This window comes from Maylandia zebra, linkage group LG6 (assembly GCF_041146795.1).
Source record: "Maylandia zebra isolate NMK-2024a linkage group LG6, Mzebra_GT3a, whole genome shotgun sequence".
NCBI lineage: Eukaryota > Metazoa > Chordata > Actinopteri > Cichliformes > Cichlidae > Maylandia > Maylandia zebra.
This window is the reverse complement of record NC_135172.1, coordinates 28,488,156-28,506,779: the sequence shown is the minus strand read 5'-3', so window position 1 is coordinate 28,506,779 and position 18,624 is coordinate 28,488,156. Positions and strand designations below refer to the sequence as shown.

At 41.2% G+C, this 18,624-nt stretch overlaps 1 protein-coding gene across 12 annotated transcripts in view; it reads left to right on the top strand.

Annotated features, from left to right (window-relative positions):
- LOC101467845 (nuclear factor 1 X-type) overlaps positions 1-18,624 on the top strand; it is a 110,592-nt gene that overhangs the window by 60,752 nt on the left and 31,216 nt on the right. The window lies entirely within an intron of this gene.

The window sequence follows — 18,624 nt, the reverse complement described above, 5'->3', positions numbered from 1 at the left end:
CCTGCCCCGTCTCTCCAGGAAACGCTCCTCCTCCTCCCTTCCTTCCTCCCTCCCTCCCTCCCTCCCTACCTCCTCACCCCCACTTCACTGCTGTCTGGGCCTTTATCACTCCTCTGCCTCCTTCCTCTTTCTATCTATCTGTTAGGATGAAAGAGTCAGTGAGGGAGTACGTGTGAGGGAGCATTCCCTGTGTGCATAATTGTCTGCGTGTGTGTGTGGGTGAGCACTTATGTGTCTTTGTGTGTACATGCGTCTTTGTCTGTGCAAGTGTGTCTTTGTATATGTGATTAAAATTCTGTTGACTCTAGCGAGCTAGCTGTGTGAGGGCTTCCATTGAGTCAGAGCAGGTGGGCTCCTGCTTCTACAGTCCTGCTAATCACTCCTTCCTCTGGGTGACTGACTGGGTCAGGCAAAGGGCAGCTGACATACAGACAGCCCACTGTTGATGCCAAATAGTGAGGAGAAGTCAGTGGATGGTGAGACCTTGCTAGGTCCCACCCCCAAAATTGGTCAGCTGTTCCGTTTTTCATGTGGACTTTTCTGTGATTTCCTTACTTAAATGCTTAAGAAATATGTGTTCGTTTTTACAATATAAATTTTACAATATAAATTTAGTGCCCAGAGCAAAGTACACTGCTTTGCAGCACCTGTAAAAATTCATTCACAGTACAAATGTATTTTAAAATGACTCAGCCTGTCCAGCTGTCAAACAATGCTGGCAATAAGACAAACTTTCATCACTGAATGGATGTAAGAGACAGTTTTGGTTGTTAGGCAAAATAGAAACTCAGCATTACATCATGTAATAGGCAGGTGTAATTGTTGCTGTGCTATTAGTGGCATCACTTTTTTGTATTTTAGATTATTCAGTAAATTGACTATAGGATGAAAATATGAAGTCCTTTATGGATGAACATAGTTATTCTGTGTGTTTGTTCTCTGATCATAGGGAAAGTTGAGGAATACTTTTGCTTCTTTCAGGGGTTTTTTTCTTTTCAAATGAATCATCTGTGTTTGTCACTTTTTCTGTGCTTGAGCTTGTCAGATCCACCAAAGCTTCAGATCAGCCTGGTGGAAGCATGGGTCTTGATAAAGTTGAAAGTTTCCAAGATGGGAAGTCTGTGAACAGCATGACTGCTGTCTTGGCCACCGGTCAGATAAGCTTCTGTCATACACTGAGACAGCTCATTAACCCTGTGAGTCGACAGACTGACTACATCAGATAGCCAGTCACTCACTCAGGAGGGCTTTTTTTAAATTCTATGGATGGATGATGGATGAATTTTTTTAGTATGTTAGTATTCTTTGTTTTTTCATACTGTCATAGTAAAGTATCTGCGGTTTATGTCCATGACTGGCTGCTCCCAAAGAGAAGAATTGATTTTTGAATTTACATGTAGCAGCCAGGTTTTTATGGAGATTCACATTTTTGTGTAATTCATGTCTTTTATCTGGTTTGCGATTTTAATTGTCATGTGAGGATCAGAGATATTCACAAAGCTTTAGTCCTTTAAAGCTGGAGACAGTTACTCTAAATTGTGTGTCTTGGAATCCAAAATAATGAAATAGAGCTAAAAGTCAGAGCAAAATAAAGTCTAAAGTCTGTCATTTACAGGAGGTAGGACATCTGCACACACAGCAAGAATTTGGTTGCTCTCTTGCCCGTTGTCTACTTGTCAACTATCCAGTAGCTGTCAGTAAACCTGTGGCAAATAAAATCCGCAGTGAATGAAAACATGTTTCTTGACTTGTGCCTTAAGCCGAGTTTCCTCAGTAAGCTAGTGTGCATGAAAATTTGGAGAATGAGACAGATGAAGAGAACAGGGAGATGAGTCTACCAGCCCTGGCATTAAGGGCCTTCCAGCACAGCTGCAGACTGAGACTGAGATGGACCAGTGGAAAGAGAGAAACTGCATTTGCGTTTTTCTTTGATCAGTTGGGGGAAGGGGAACCACTCATGTTTTGTTTTTTTTATGTATGTGTGTGCCTCCGACTTTATTCCATCTTTTATCTGTGTACATATACGGTTTCATGTAAACGCATAAAGAGTCTGCTCTCTGTCCTCTATAAAAATTTTATATCTGACCAAATGGCTGAAAGTCAGTCTGCAATCATCACTTACAAACTTATTGGATGCATGTAAAGATTATGAGAAGTCTTCAAAAATATGCTAGGACTAACAGCCTAACAGTGTATCAATAAAAAATATTTTTCAAGTAACGCTCAATCCTTTTAATAAGGAAAAATGGGAACCATGTATTATGTGACTCATATGCTTCAGTAATGGAATTTAAAAACATTATCCAAGTGGAGGCTTAAGTCAGATGTATGTGTATCTATTTCTGAAGTACCCAGCTATATATTTCTATTCTGGACTAGTGCCCAGTGCTGCCTATGGCTCCTTTCCTGGCTTGCTTCCAGTCCAAACTACAGATACACCAACCAGACTGGTTGAAGCATTAGCAGTGAAAGAAGATCACCTCTAATCTCTGATTTAAAAAAAATGAAAAAAGAAGAAGTTACATAAAGTATTGTGAGCTGTGGAGTATTATTTCAGATACTTTGGCTACCAACCAAGACATTCTTAAATCTGGCAGGGACTGCAGTACTTTTTTTGTGCGTGTCCCCCTCGTGCAGAAAGTACAGAGGGCTCATTGTGTCTTTTTCTGTCTGGGTAAGGAGGGGGAGCATTTGTGTGCACCATCCAGAGAGTGCGTACCTTCCCTGCAAAACCCTGCCTAAGTATGTTGTAAAGCAAAGATGAAAGTGAGTGTGTTAAATAGAAATCCACCTCCTGTTTCTTCCCTCCTTCCCCTCCCGCTCTTCCTATTTCCCTCCATCCATCTCCTTCTTTTCTCCAGCATTGGTATTTTTTTCTGTTCCCTTTTTCCCTGTCAGGCTTAATGCCTGCTTACAGCTCCATTTACGCTGCATGCGTGGAAATTGGGTTGGGGATCTTGTGGGTTTTGTGTCCTTGGAGATAACCAATGTGTGGGAGGTGACAAAGGTAGTGTAAGCTGTTAGTGTGTGTGTTTTAGCATGTGCATGTGAGAGAGAGAGAGAGAGAGAGTCTGCTTTAAGTGCAGGAATAGATCTCTGACAAATGGAAGTGCGGAGGGGTATGCATCTGTCAGTGTTGTTTGAAAAGCCAGAAGAGTGGTAATCTGAGCGAGTCACTCCACCTTGTGTTTGATACACTCCGCATCTCAGCTCGGCCTGCGTCGCACAGCTGTGTTCTGCTTTGAGTAGTCAGGCCACTCTTTCGTTGAGCTGATGAGCTTTTGGCTTTCATTCATCAATTTCTCATCAAAGTTACATACACTGGAAAACTGTGGTGTGACTAAAAAAACAAAAATCTTGTAATCGGCCAATAAATGGCAATGCAGTCTCTCAAGAAATGAGCACCACTGGTACCAATAATGTGTTGTGATGTGCTGTCATAATGACTATAAGTGTTTTCCTCCACTCAAGTTATTTGAGCTGTTAGACAGTTTGTACTTATATAATTGATTGAGGCCCAGAAGCTAATCCTTCATGACCGGTTGCTGCTTTTTAAAATACGAATTTTAGACTTTTATGGGTTTACTTTGTTTAGATATTGTGCCGTGTTATGATTGGAAGGGAGGTTCTGTTTTAAATAAAGATTTTACTCTTATTTCAATCAAGATCACCTCTGACTGTTTTCTCAATGAGATTCAAACTAAAGTAAAAACAAAACAAAAAAAAGCTTACATTTTGATGCCAGCTTTTAGTCACCTTACTCTAAACTAAATTAAGTTATGCATGTTTTTTCTGTTTTTTTTCCTTTCTGTCTTCTTTCAAATTCCTCTCTTTCACTCACCTTCCCATCTGTGTTTCTCTCCATCCTGAAGTGATTAGCATGGCCCCATCATCAGCATCACCATTAGTGTCGTCATGGTCCTTTATATCCCCACTAGTTCAATCGGTAATCCTCTCTAAACAATCCCTCATAGCCCTGATTCACCATTAGCTTATCAATAAGCCCAAATAATCACTATCAGCTACAAAGAAGCCAAAGCAGGAGGATCTGTGGCGGTCAGCCCAACCCAAAAGCTAATAATAAGCCCTTACTGGGCCTTACGCCTCAGGCTGAACTGCATGATTTGTGGCTGAGCACTGAGCCCCAGCCAGCTTGATCTAAAACAGTCTGACACTGGCTTATTGATCACGCACATTGATTCAAATGGGAGTGAGTGCTAATACACATGAACTCAACGCCAGAATGAACTCCATCCCAGTATGTCATTAACTTTTATTTCACATTAACCATACCACCTCAGTCCTCTTGACTCTCTCTGCCTGCTATCTCAGAAGAGAGAGTCAATCAACGAGGGCGTCAGCAGTTTCACCACAAAACCCTCAAGTGGATTACATCACCACCTCTTGTTAATGTCTGTCACAAGCCATCACCATGTTGTTGACTTCATGCAGTCATCTACTCAACTTTTAGTATAGCTAGATATTGGAACCAGTTGTATCCAGTCATAGCGAGCCACAGGCATGACCTCTTTGTCACTGAGAAGTACTGGATTTTGATTCTCTGCAGTGGAATACAGTTTCCCTCTTTCGTTCTTGCTTTCTGACTTCCATTGTTTCCTTCATCTTCTATTTGTCTTTCCATCTTTCTGTCTGCCTTGTAAAAAATGAGCAGTTTTTTTCTGGAGGTAAACACAGCCCCCATACAGCACACATCTGCAGGATTGTGTAACAGGATGTGGAATTTAGTAGCCTATCTACATAAACCATTGGACGCACACCCTGTATTCTCATTCCTACAGTCTGCCAGGGTTTCCCCTATAGGCCGGAAAAGGAAAGGTGAGCAAGTCTCGAGTTACAAAAAATGTAAACAAAGAAGAAAGAGTGGGTATTGATATTACAAATTAGGTGCAATCAAAAATGTTTGCATTAAGTGAAAAGGAGTGGAAAGACATACGTTTGTATGTGTTTGAGATAGGGAGAGGTTAAATTGTGAAACAGAAATAAACAGAGTAATGAAGTGAGAGGAAAAAAGGAGTCAACCAAGCAGAGTGGTGACTGAGAGGGAAGAAGAATAATTAAAAGACAGAGAATGATGGAGCTTTGGGAGGAGGGTAATTGCAGGAAAGGGTGATTATTAGTTCGTCACTATCCCCAGTCTGGAGGCTCCCAGACCAAGGCCACGGATAAGTGAAATCATATGGCTGTCTCATCACAGAGCAGAAAGAGAGAGTGCTGATGAATGCAGACGCTTTCAATGAAGCAGTAAACATTCATTCAAAAACGCTCTTTGACAAATCCACCTCATTTATGCTATAGCCCATATGGCTCTATGAGTGAGCGCCTGTGTTAATGTGTGCATCTTTACATCCCTAATGCACATTCTTCATCTTTATGTATCCAACACTTTTGTTTTAGGACTCTTTCGGTGATTGCAATCAAGTGAATGAGTAGTGGTGAGTGAAATAGTCACACCATACAGTTAAGTGTCCATGAAATAAGTGCCACTGCAGAATCCTTCATTGTTGAACAATGAAGGATTCTGCAGTGGCACAAAGCTATAGGAAAGCCTCGTTGGTATGAGGAAGACAACACCTTAAATCTTCATAAAATACAATCTAGCCGTAGTAAAGAAACAGAAGGAAGATGTTTGTATTTGTTTTCAATTTAATTATATCTTTCTATACCAGGTGTCACAAACCAGGTGTGACCAATGGATTTGTTTCTGTACTGACAGTTATAGAAAATAGCAGGGGAAGTGATGACAGATTGGTCTTACTAAAAACTTTACATTTATGATAAAACCTGTCTAACTGAATATATGCTGTATATTTTATTGGTAAAACTATGGCAGAGTAGTTCATAAATTGTTTTTATTCAGCATTTATAGCCGTAGAAGGCTTTGTCAGGAACTCATAAACAGAATTAAACACAATTTACAGGAAACGTTACAAATTCAGTAACGTTATAAATTTTGTTTATATTCTGTGATTATATGACAAAAGCAAATATTTGTGTAGCAAATGATATAAGAGCCTGTATAAGTGGAAGTGTTTGCCCCCATCTGTTAAAGGAAAAACTTTCTCTGAAAAGTAAATTAAATGAAAAAAAATGTTTACAAAAATATAAAGAGTTTAGTCTAGTTTCTGTACTATTTTATCTTGGTCATGAATTAAAAAACAAACAAAGAAACCAACTTTATTTGCTCTTAAGATCTGTGGTTGTAAATCCCCAGGGGAGCTGCACTACCAAAGATAACACTAATGCACTTTTAATCTCAGCCATTCACTTAGCAAGGATATTTACAATTTTCTAGAGAAAGGCTTGCCTGAGGGAGACGCTTCAAAAACAAAAAGAGCTGCATGGAGAAGAGTGATGATGTTTTTGTTTTTTAGAGATAGCACGAGTAGCCCCAGCCTTTTAGATGAAGCTCAGCTCATTTTGCAGTGGTGTTATGTGGTTTTCTTTAACTCTTATTCACTCAGGCAGGTTAAATGATTCATTGTTTTCATTTAAGGAAGACACCTGTAGACATGTGCGCGAGTGGAGGGAGTATTTCACACATAAAGCCACTCTCATTGACATGGCATCAGATACTGATGGTTTATCAAACTCACTGAGACATGAACACATTTCAGACATCTGCTCAAGTGTGTTAAAGGTGTTTTTGTAATATTGGATGCTCAGTGCAAATGCTCATTTTTAAAAAAGCTGCAAAGTCCACATAGATGAGAAGAAAGGTAGCAGTGCTGTAAAGTGTTAATTTTAAGCCTGTGTCGGACCTTTGTTTTTTAAGTATGTTTCAATTTGTTTTCACTCAGGAGTTGTTTCATTTTTCAACCTTTAGTGTGGTTTTGAATCCCAAACTACTTGGTTAGCTTAAAGAAAAGATCATGGGTTGGGTTAAAATGAGCCTTTCACAATTCTCTATCCTTGCCTGATGAAAAATTAAGTGAAAAGGTAATCAGTGCCTGATCCACTCATCCACATGTGATGATTTAGGAGTAAGACTAGGCTAAACATACCTGCAGGCTGCCCAGTAGACCCACAGCAGCCTTGTGATTGATATACAGTATTTAGGAGTACAGTCACTGTCTGTGTGTTAGACTATTTTTTCTTTTTTTTTGTCTTTCATATTGCACTGGAAAGAAAGTACATAAACGAAGAAACGTGCATCCTGGCTTCATTTATTTCAGTCATGCTCAGTACTGTAAAAATACAATTTAATTTGCGGATAAAGACTGTCATTAAGTATTATTTCCCAAATTAACGGCTGGTAAAAGTTTAATACCAGCCCACCCTGCTCACAGTGAAACCTCAACACTACAACCAGAAAATCTCCAGGACCTGGCATCAGTCTAGAAACTTTTTCCACATCCATTTCAGTGTCAAGAATTTCAAGGCCTCTGGTCATCTCGCACCACCACACAGCATCCCTCTGTCTGTCTTTTTGTCTCTCTCTCTCGCTCTCCCACTCTGTAGTCTGTCCTCAACCAACCCTGAAGAGCTTTATGTGCGGGTTTGTTAGTTTTGGGAGCTGCTTTACTCAACATCAATCCAGGCTGGACAAGTAAATGCCTTAAAATGAGTGAAATCCCCCCCCCAAAGCTGATAGTGCAGGGATAGTACCGGCTTATGTGTTCCAGTGGGATCTGGATGGAGTTAGATTGAGAATAGTACGGAGAGCGCGAGTCGGGTGGGGGAGTGTTTCCACTGTTGAATTTAATATAAATGTACAAGCAAGAATCATATGTGCTCTCGTATAATGACTCGTATCATAAACATTTTACAAAACAGAGTGGAGTTATGCTATTGAGCTTGGACACTGAAAAGACAAAAAAGAAAAAGGAGAGGAAGTTATAACCCAGAGACAGACACAGAAACGGTGGTGATGAGATATGAGAGAAATGAAAAATTTCCATGATTTCATTGTGTCACCCTGATACTCTGCTCCTTTTTTCTCTCTCTTGTTCCCTCCATCTCTTGCCATGCTGTAACTCGGCTGTGTGTTTATTTTCTTCCCTTCCAGCTTCTCTTGCTCACATATCCATCTAGCCCCCCTCTCCTCTCTGTCAATTAGCTCATGTAAACTTTGCTTTCCCTCATTGTTTTTCCAGGGGAAAGTGCCTCTGCTTTTGATTAAGCCCAAGGCTCTGCTTTAATACATAGCTCCCCCTGCCTCCCTAACATGCACACGTGTGCACGCACGCACGCACACATACAGTAGAAGCATCGTATTTCTGCTTTACTGCGCAGCAGTAGTTTAGCTTTTGCAGCCGTGCACTGATTGACTGCCAGCTTATATGTTTCTTTCTAACATGAAGCTGCTTCATGTTTGTTTGTGCCTGTCTATTCTACACAAACTCTGCTGCATGAAGGGTTGCCATGTTTGTGGTTCAGAAGTATGCATCTACATACAAACACAGGGAGAGACACACATGCATAGGTGTGGTTTGGGTGGTAGATGGCAGTAGCACCTGTCTGCCAGCTGCTTGTTGTCCCTTGGGAGCTTCAACCGCCTGACTGACAGGTGAGGATACCCAGGGCTGAGAGGCACAACACAGCTGTCCTAGCCCAGATGCTGAGGGGGGACAAAAATCCTCTGTGTGTGTTCGTTGCCTCATTATCCTCACCTCCACTTTTTTGAGTTTTGAATAAAACAGGTGTCGTTGAGATCAGCATGAATCAAGTTTGTTAACAGGTGAAACTGACAGAGAAAAAACTGACCCTCATTTCTGCCATGTGCTTTGTTTCTGTTCTTTCTCTTATTTTCACTCATTGTTGTTTTACAAAGATCTCAAAAGATCAGTTCTTCCCTCACTTTCTTCCTTTCTTTCACTTTTGCTTTTTTCCTTCCCTACCTCCTTCTCACTCCTTTTCCTTCCTTCCCTTGTTGCCTCTCTTTCTCCGGTTCCCTCCATCTCCCCTTTTCCACATAAAGCTGTTTTTCATAGAAGCCCATGCAGCCTGGAATAGCATTCCCCCGGGCGCTGCAGGGTGAAACACTAGACTTTTCTGAGCCCAAGCCAAACAGATGCTGGCTCTTGGAGTCCCACCAGAAACAAGCCTTCATGCTTCTCCCTTTTTTCTCCTTCTCTCTCACTTTCATGCTTTTTGTCTTTTCTCTTTCTGTCCCTGGTTCCCCATCTTTCTTCCTGGTCTCTCATTCTCCCGACACTTTCTCACACTCTCTTCTCTGTCTGAGTCTCTTCCTTCTTTTCTGTCAAGGGCAACATCTTAGTTTCTTAATCTCTTTGCAGTGTCGTCAAAGCAGCCTGGTGTCTGGGCTCGAAAAGTCTGTTCAGCCTCTGCTTCGTTAAACTCCCTCCATTAAAATCCCTTTGTCAGGTGTCAGTCGCTTTGTGCTCCCACTTCTGAGGAGAGACTCTTTGCTTGGAAACAAGGAAGGAGTGGAAAAGTGGGGTTTCCTTTCTTCCTGCTTTACCTTGCTTTTTTGTGCTTTATCCTCCATGAAGTCTGTACTCCTACCTTTTGCTTTCTCTGTTGTTTTTTGTCCTTCCTAAATTCGCCTAAATCTTTTTTTTTTTGGTTGTTTTTGTTTTGGCAGAACTTGCTATCCTCCCCCCCTCGTCCCCCTGCCTGTATAGCTCCTTCCTCTACTTATTTTTCTCCCTGCCTTTCTTGCTTGCTCAGTCTTTAAATTTGCTTGAACCCAGGGACCCCGACTGTTACGTAAATGGGTTAAACACAGACACACGTGCTCAAATACTGTATGTACACACTTATGCCTGCACATACCCTTTTTCATTGCGTATGCACACACGCACAGAGCGCTATAGGGCCAAACTTGGCTTTGCAGCTTTTGGCAAATGTTCAACTCTCTCCCAGTCTCTTCTATCGCTCACTAGCTGATGCACTGTTTACATGAGCTGCCAGTCACAACCAAATCAAAAGCCTTTTCCTCTGAGCTAAGAACAGTTGGGGGCCTGGGAGGTATGCAGTGAGTTGGTGTGCTAATACTGATACGACTATCGCCATTTTTGGTGGCTGAATATCCCCATTTGTGTCAAGTGCTGCTGCTCTGCAACAACCTTAGTAAGGCTGGGTCTTTTTAAACAAGTTCTCTTGGTGGAGTGGAGCAGTTTAATAACACTTAACGTTTTTTGAACATACTCTGGGCTGATTGCAGGTATTTGATTTTTACATAATTAAAATTTACTGCAGGGAAAAGTGGGAATCCTTCTGTGGTCTCAGCAATGTTTAAATTAGAGTTTCCCTGTTGATTTGAATATCTTGTTATTTATTATTGAATGACTTAATATCTTGATCATATTACACTGGTTCCTAACAAAACAGCCATTCATCCTCCTAAATGAACCCTGCGAACCCTAGGGTACATAAGCCTTTTATAAGGTTATGTAACATATTATGGTGGCTTCACCAGGCATTACATCACGGGGTTAGATTACTGGGGATCAGTTCTGCTCAAAGACAAAACTCTACCCCAGCATACACACATTGCTTCCTGCTTTATACCTATATATGCTGCTGATGAAAGCTCATGTTTGTTATGGTAAATGGTAAATGGCCTGTATTTATATAGCGCTTTTCTAGTCCCTAAGGACCCCAAAGCGCTTTACATATCCAGTCATCCACCCATTCACACACACATTCACACACTGGTGATGGCAAGCTACATTGTAGCCACAGCCACCCTGGGGCGCACTGACAGAGGAGAGGCTGCCGGACACTGGCGCCACCGGGCCCTCTGACCACCACCAGTAGGCAACGGGTGAAGTGTCTTGCCCAAGGACACAACGACCGAGACTGTCTGAGCCGGGGCTCGAACCGGCAACCTTCCGATTACAAGGCGAACTCCCAACTCTTGAGCCACGATCGTAAGTAAATTGTACTTGTTTGGTGAAGAGAACAATGACCTTGGGTACTAGTATCTGTTGCAGAGAGCAAACACTAAGAGTTGATTAAGTCTAAGACGGGTAAGTCTAAGTTTTGGGTTTCAGACAGCTGGTCAGAGTTACTTCCCTCTTAGTTAAGCACATGTTTGGGTAATAAAGAAAAAACATCATCAGTGGAGCTCTGACACCACGATTCACCGTGGCAACCAGTAAATAAAGAGCAGAGCCTCCAGTGTAGTCAGAAAAATGAACGTGGGCCAATATGGACCAGAATATTTTTATAAAAAATAAATGAATAACCACAGGTGTAGAAGAGAGTCAGCAAGTTAAGACGAATACCGATAAATACATTTAAAGTGTCCTCCATTCAATCATTTGCCCAGATTGAATTTCCAGTAATTAGTAATGCAGTTTGAATCCTATTAAATTGTACATGAGATTGATAAATATGTTGTCACCTGTAATATTCAGTTGTACTATGATAGGAATTAAAATGATAAAGTACAGTTTACTTATGACTTTAAAGTCATAGCTTTACCCAGTAAAAATTAATCTGATGATTTGCAAGGACAAGTTCAGACTTGAAATTTTTTGTTTTATTATTTTGTGTTTAATATAAAATAAAGAATTAATATATTTTATAATAGATGTAATTTTGCTGATAGGAATTACAAACGAAACAAGCAGCAATATAAATTGCTGTCCAAAAATTCAGCTGTTTCTGAATTTAAGCGCTTAAATTCAGAAACTACATTTGGACCAGTTTTGGAAGTCTGGGGTTTTCTCATTTGTAGCACACAAATCCTCACTCAGAAATATTTATCTTGAGTATTTTATGTGTCTAAAACTTCATACAAGTTATTTTTTTAAAACAGTGATTGCTACAGCAGTGCACAGTAAATGTTTTAGCGTGGGGAATCCACAGAGTTAGAAAAAGATAGCCTATAGATTTTATTCTGTGCTGAACACCACTAATCTGTCCTTACACCAGTATCAGATGGATTCATTAAATCAGTCCAATGGAAAGCAAACATGTTCCTGGGATTTTAGTGTATTAAAGACGTTAAGTTGTGCAGGTCAATGTAATCCGATATATACTTTGATACTGAAAGTATGCATGAGGAAACGAAACAGAGTTGCTTCAGGTGCAGCATAAAAGGAAGAATCAGAGAGACTCGGATTATGTTTAAGAGCATGTTCGGTTCAAAGAGTCAGTAACACTGACAACTAAACTAGGGGTTAACTATTTATGGTGCAGAAAATCTGTAATTTCCATCATCTCAGGGTTAAACTCAAATTTTTTACCAAATTTGTTTTCTAGAACAGGCCCCTAATTGTTTGTGTTCTCTTGTCTGAGTCCAAAATGAGCGTCAGGGGCCTCAAAAAAACTGTGAGAAGAAAAAATTCAGCTGATCAGTGTTGGTTCAGTCATCTCTGAGCATGTTCACACTTGTTCACTCTGAGTTAACAGCATGCATGATGCATTTAAAAAAGCCACCATCAATAAGCTGAAATCCACCATGGCAAAGGGTAAACATGGAGCAGAGCTTCTAGATTGTGCATTGAAATAGCATGTGACAGTAGAGATTTATCAGGAGCAGGGACAATGAAAGAGCCCAAGTTGGAGTGGAGAAACTGTGTGCACGCCAGTCATTCATAATTTAGCAGACTTTGAGTCCTTTAGTAGCTGATTAACAGTGGCATTTCACAGCATAGAATTAGTTAAATATGTAAATATATTTAATTGATTTTAATTATTCAGATGCAAAGTAGAAGTTGTTTCAGTCATGTACGGTAAATGTTTTGTGACATTCTGATACTTGTTTTATTTTTAGATTCTCATTGACTTCTGAGGAAATAAAACACGTCAGACAGCTCCTTCAGGTTCTGCAAGAGGACCTGAAGAGTATCTCTTGGTTCTCAGGAAGGGTCATGTTATCACAGTAACTGACTGAGACTTCGTTTAACTGAAAGCCCAGAGTTTCCCTCACCTAAGGATTAACAAGCTCTTAGTTTTCCCTAAACCCTCTTTCTGAAATAAACCCCTAGTGTGATTGTGGGAAGCTGTACTGTAACTGTGTGTTTAGCTTTAGCTTTGGATCCGGGGTTACACTAAATTTCATTGATTAGGGTCATAGGCTGAGGCTAAGCAAAGCACTATTAATATGGATTAGCCACACAGCACAGTCAAATACCATGGTCCAGTTGCCATGTGGACAATCAGATAGTCTGTGCGTGTATGTTTTTGCGTCTGTGTGTGTGTGTGTGGGGGGGGGCTTAGCTGGGGCAGAGTTGCAGGGATGTTGTGTGGGGTGATTGTGGTAAGGAGGTGAATTAGATTTAGAATTAGTATTAGTGAAGAGAAGTTAAGCGGGATGGGCTTACGGGCTAAGCGCTCAGTGGTGGTGGGGATGTGAATCCTTATATAAACACTGATACGCACACATTGAAACAGCAAGATCAATCAATACATGGAAGCTTTTTTTGTTTCTGAATATAATCTATTTAAAATAAGGTAGACAAGAAGAGATGGAAAGAAATGACTGAAGATGGCTGACAAACTAGCACATAGCTCTCTCACACACACACACACACACACACACACACACACACACACAAAAGTGGTGTTTTAGCAACTTGTTGTCTCTGGGTACACACATGCTTTGTCTGTGATCAGAACTCTAAGCAGACTGAGGACCTCTGCTGTCTGGCAGAAGCCTTGGGGTCGCCTGATGTCCTCTGCCTGAACTGAGTGCTCTTTTCTGGAGAAAGAGACTGAACATGGCAAGAGGTGATAGAGAGAAAATGTGTGCATGTATACATTATCCAGTAACAATCTCTGTTTTTATCTGTGTCACTTAATCAAATAACTCGTGCTAACTCTTTCACCCTCACACACGCGCATATTGACCCCGTGTGGCAGTGATGCAGCTCCCCATTGAGTGTCTATACTGCCAAACAGATGGTGGTCTGCTTTACTGTACAACTGCATCCTGATTGGTTTATCTGCTTGTCTGTGTTGGTTCCCTCTCTTGTTTGTTTGAACTCCAAGCTGTTCGGAGCTGCACTTGCTGTGAGGGTTACCACAATTGCCATTTGTTGGATTATCTTGGCGTCATTGTTCCTTTTTTTAAAAAAATTCTGTCTGTCATGTTGATTTTTTAAATTTGGGGGGGGAAACCATTCTTTCCTGAATTACGGATGTTTTGTTACTAGAAATAAATTAATTAGGGTCCACAAATTGGTGTGGTGAGATTTTTTAAAATATATATTTTGTGGTTTTATAATACTTATTATTGTATATTTGACCTCATGCACTAAGGAGGAGTTTTTTTTCTTTCTTGTGCAGCTAAATACATAGCATCAAATTTTTATCTTTGCTCATGGCGCTCCATCAAAGATTACACCCAAAGATAAACTCACAAAATGCCTGCTGGTGATAGTGACTGCTGGGTCGACTTCAGCCTGTCTGTTGCGCCTGGCTCCAGCTCCCTCACATGACCTCACCCTTTACCCCTCATCCCTCTCATCATCTGCCCTGACCGGGCTGCACAATGGACAAAGAGTGCCTCGAGAGTTTGTGTATGTGTGTGTGTGCTTATGTAAAAATGTGTGAACGTTACCAAGTGCCACGCTGTTTCTTTTTGAGCACGCTCTTGTCTCTCTTTGTGTGGTAAAAGTGCATGCACCGTGAACCAGACTTGATAAGATGGCAGTTTAGTTCCTGAATCCTGGCGCTCGAGGGCACAAGTTCATAGTCTGTCAGCTTTGCCATGTCCGTGCAAACTCCTCTCTTCCTCCTCTGTAATCCTCAGTCTGCATAGCAACAGTCAAACACACGGCGACACATCAGCAACACGGTGAGACACAGAAAATGAACATTGACATGGCGCAAAATGAGCGAACATCAACCCCTTGCCAACCTTGTGAAACTTCGCTATCATTGGCGCATACATTTTGACACGACTGTGATTGGTCACTGCGGGTCCACACCCCTGTGTACACACAAACAGACACTCACACTTATAAACACGTTCAAACACACTGTTTGCTTTGCTTGCCCTACGTTGAGCTGTCTGGCTGGCATCATCTCCAACTGCAGAGCCAAAGGGTCAGAGGTGACCACTGCTTGGCAGAGCAAGCTCCATGTCCTTCCGCTCTTCTCTGAGTGTGTCTGTGTGTTGTCAACGTGACAGCATGACCTCTTTGATCAAGTTTGCTCTCCCGGAGTTTTCCTCCATGTATATACAGTATAATATACACAGCCTTTACATGCAGCCCTGTTTTTGCTCTCCTCCTGTGTTTGCCAACAGCTCCTTTCCTCCTCTCCTGCTAGCATCTCTACTCCTTTTTTCTTTTGATTCCCCCCAACTACCTCCCACAGCGTTCTTAGTTTCTGAATCTCACCCTCCCTCTGTCCTCTTGGCACAGATTGACAGGACAGTCTCTTTGATTGTTCATACTTCCCATTGAGACTCATATTGTGGCAGAACGGAGCCCATTGAATGGTGCACTGTATGAATGCAACCAAGCAGGGGGCAGTGTCCAATATTTACTTCATGCAAAAGTTAATGTTATTTTTATGTGTTTATATTTATTGAAATTATACACTTGGATTTTTTTTCCAGATATATGACTTAGATCACTTAGATGTTATTATAGAGAGAACTTTTTTTTCAGTAGAAAATTATTTTGATTATGAGTTTTATGTATTCCCAATAGAACAATAATAATTTTCAGATGCATTCAAATGGATGTATTCTGTCTTTTCTTTCATCATTCCATTTCTCAGGAGCAAACAACTTAAGAGTTTCTCTGTAATTGGGTCTCTTGCTTTCCAGTGCAGCGTATTCACCCAGCAGACTTATTGACGTATTGTTATGTTCATAAAGTGGCACATTTGCTCTGAATTTTCATTGAAGTGTTCCCCGAGAGAAAAAGACTTGGCTGCTGGAAGAATGTTTGTTATCACTGTTATCTCAGTGGTGCTTTTGGAGGAGTTGGCAACCTTGCTCAGTATCACTTTGTGGATTTGTGTGCATGTGTATGTGTGTGTGTGTGTGTGTGTTGAGGATGTTTTCTCACTCTTATCGAAGTGTCCTTGGCTGCGCAAGTGCACCAACGTTCTATCAGTGTAAATCACCTTCTTTTATGTGTCTTGTAACGAACTGGAAAGAGTTTCAGGCATAAAAGTGAGAGAAAGAACAAAAACAATAATACTTAAGACATGTGCTGGTAAACAGGCAAGGATGTGTGGGCAGAAAGCGAGTGGTCTGTGTTGTTTAAAAGTGTTTGACTGATGCATTGGAACCAGGTAGGTGAATACGTATAAAGATATATTGACTATATTAGACTAATGTTAGTCTAATATAGAAAGAGAAAGGAATAAATGGAAGGACAGCCAGTGCTACATGGGGGAGAGACTTACCTTAAAGCACCCCTCTGCTGGCCAGACAGGAAGTGTGTGTAACACCCTCAGCACAAAGACCCACAGTGTGTATCTAGGGCAGCAGGAAAAGGGACCGGGGGAGGAGAAATCCAAGTCTCAACACATGGCCTTCCCTTGCTCTTCAGTTCCATACTCAGCTTAGTACTGTACTTTCTCTGCAACATTTCCAGCTTTCCTTTTACAAAGCTGAAAACTGTGAGATGCTTCTCATACTCATACTTCCTTTTCTAAACTGCCTTTTAATTTCTTCCTGATTTTGCTTTGCAAAGTTTTATGATTCTTGTGCTGGTTTCTTCAGCTGCAAACATGCATTCTGCCACAGTTTCATTTAGTTATTCTTCTTTCCATTTTCAAATCATGTTCTTTCCCCTGCAAATCTATATTCCCTTGGCTCGCATATCTGTGTCTCTGTATTTCCCCTCTCTCTGTGTCTGTCTGTCTCTGTCTCTTTGTTGAGCAGTGCTCAGCTCCTGATGTTGCAGAGTGTAAGGCATTTTGATTTGAAACACTTTCTTTGAACATGATAGTACGCATGCTATGTAAGGGTCTTGCTATCTAAGGGCAAAATGCAGTAGGGATAAGCTCCTACTCACATCTCAATAATATTCACGGCTCCATATTTCTCTTTGATTTTATTCACATCACATCTCTCTCTCTCCCTTTTCATCTCTTTGTCTCCATTTTCTCCATTCCTGGCCTGCTTCTCTGCAGTCTAGAGAGTGAAGTCTGAGCTAACTGAGACGCCTGGCCCAAGGCCTTGTTGCTTTATTTGCATTTCACCATGGTTTACGTGTGCCAGGAAAATGCCACCTGGTGGCGATAGCAAACCACTGCAGCCATTTATTCAGTGTGTGTGTGTGTGTGTGTGTGTGTGTGTGTGTGTGTGTGTGTGTGTGTGTGTGATTTAGATGTTTGTGTCTTGTGAAAGCCACGTAGGTAGTGAGAATAGTGAGAATAAGTGTACCGCCTCTTCCTCCCTCCTTCTCCCTCCCACATGTTCCCCTTCTTTTTCCCTTTCCGGCCTTTGTGCAGCTGTATTTATTTGGGCTGGACCAGGGCATTGCAGAGACACTGGTCCTTAACACGTTTGGGCCCCCACCCGGTTGACTCCTTTAAGCTGAGTAGAGATGAAGGTTGACAGGGTAATAATGCTGGTGTCAACACCACTTACAGGACAGTTATATCAGTATCAGCTCGGCAGGGGGACGTTCACACTCTGTTAGGCTAGGTCGTGAACCGTGCTGGGGGCCCCCAGCCTCAGCCACAGATACACTCACACATGCATTTCTCTTGAGCTGCTGTTAATGAAGCAGCTTAAATGTACATAATGCAAGGTCTTCATGCTGATATAAAGATAACACAACTTCACGCGTAGATACACGCAAGCTGAACACATTAATTCAGTGTCGATACACTTTTTCCACATTATTTTTAATACATTCACAGAGTACGTTTGTACCAGTGTGTGCTCGCTTGTGTATGTGTGTTAGGCTCTGTGCCTTCTTGTGTCAGCTTAAGTAGGACTCTTGCTCCTTGAGCCCTAGCGCTCCTTCAGGACTTTGAGTGTCTGTCCAAAGGCAAGTCTCGTCAGCATGACTCCAAAGCACAGAATCTCATTTACACTCGACTGTCCATATTAATTATGAATCAGAGTGCTGTCGGAGGCTTCTGTGACCGCATTGCATAGCAATGATCACTGTAACCAAATGGGATACTTAGAAGCATTCCTGCCTCACAAAACCTTTTATTGCCTCGATTACTAAATGAAACTATAAACATGCAGAATGTGCTGAGAGCTTTTGTTGTGTCTTGCAGAGAGTTCATAAAGGATTCAGATTTGATCTCACAACTCCAAAGTACAAAAACTTGGTGTAACAAAATCAAAGCATATTGCAGTGTTTTGTAAATTATCATTGACCTGTGTTGTACTGCCGATAGTGTAACAGCACGTTACCTGTTTCATCACAAGAACTGTGCTAGGTTTAAAAATGGGGACATACTTTAACTGAAATCCTTCAAACACTTTGTAACTTTGCAATTCCTTTCCATAGTACAGGCTTTTAGGGGCTGAAGATACAAAATGATTAAGTGTAGTCTCTCATGACCAAACCAATCTCCACAGTACGAGAAAAGCAGCTAGAAGCCCTCCTGATCATAGAGAAAAATAAACTTTCTTAGTTTTATCTTTTATTAAACAACAATTCCCAGCAGTGCCACTGCAAAAGATGTCTCTGAGAAACCTTGTTGAATTTTGTTTTAACTTTTTGTTGAAACTGAGGTTGTTAATGTTGTTTCATGAAG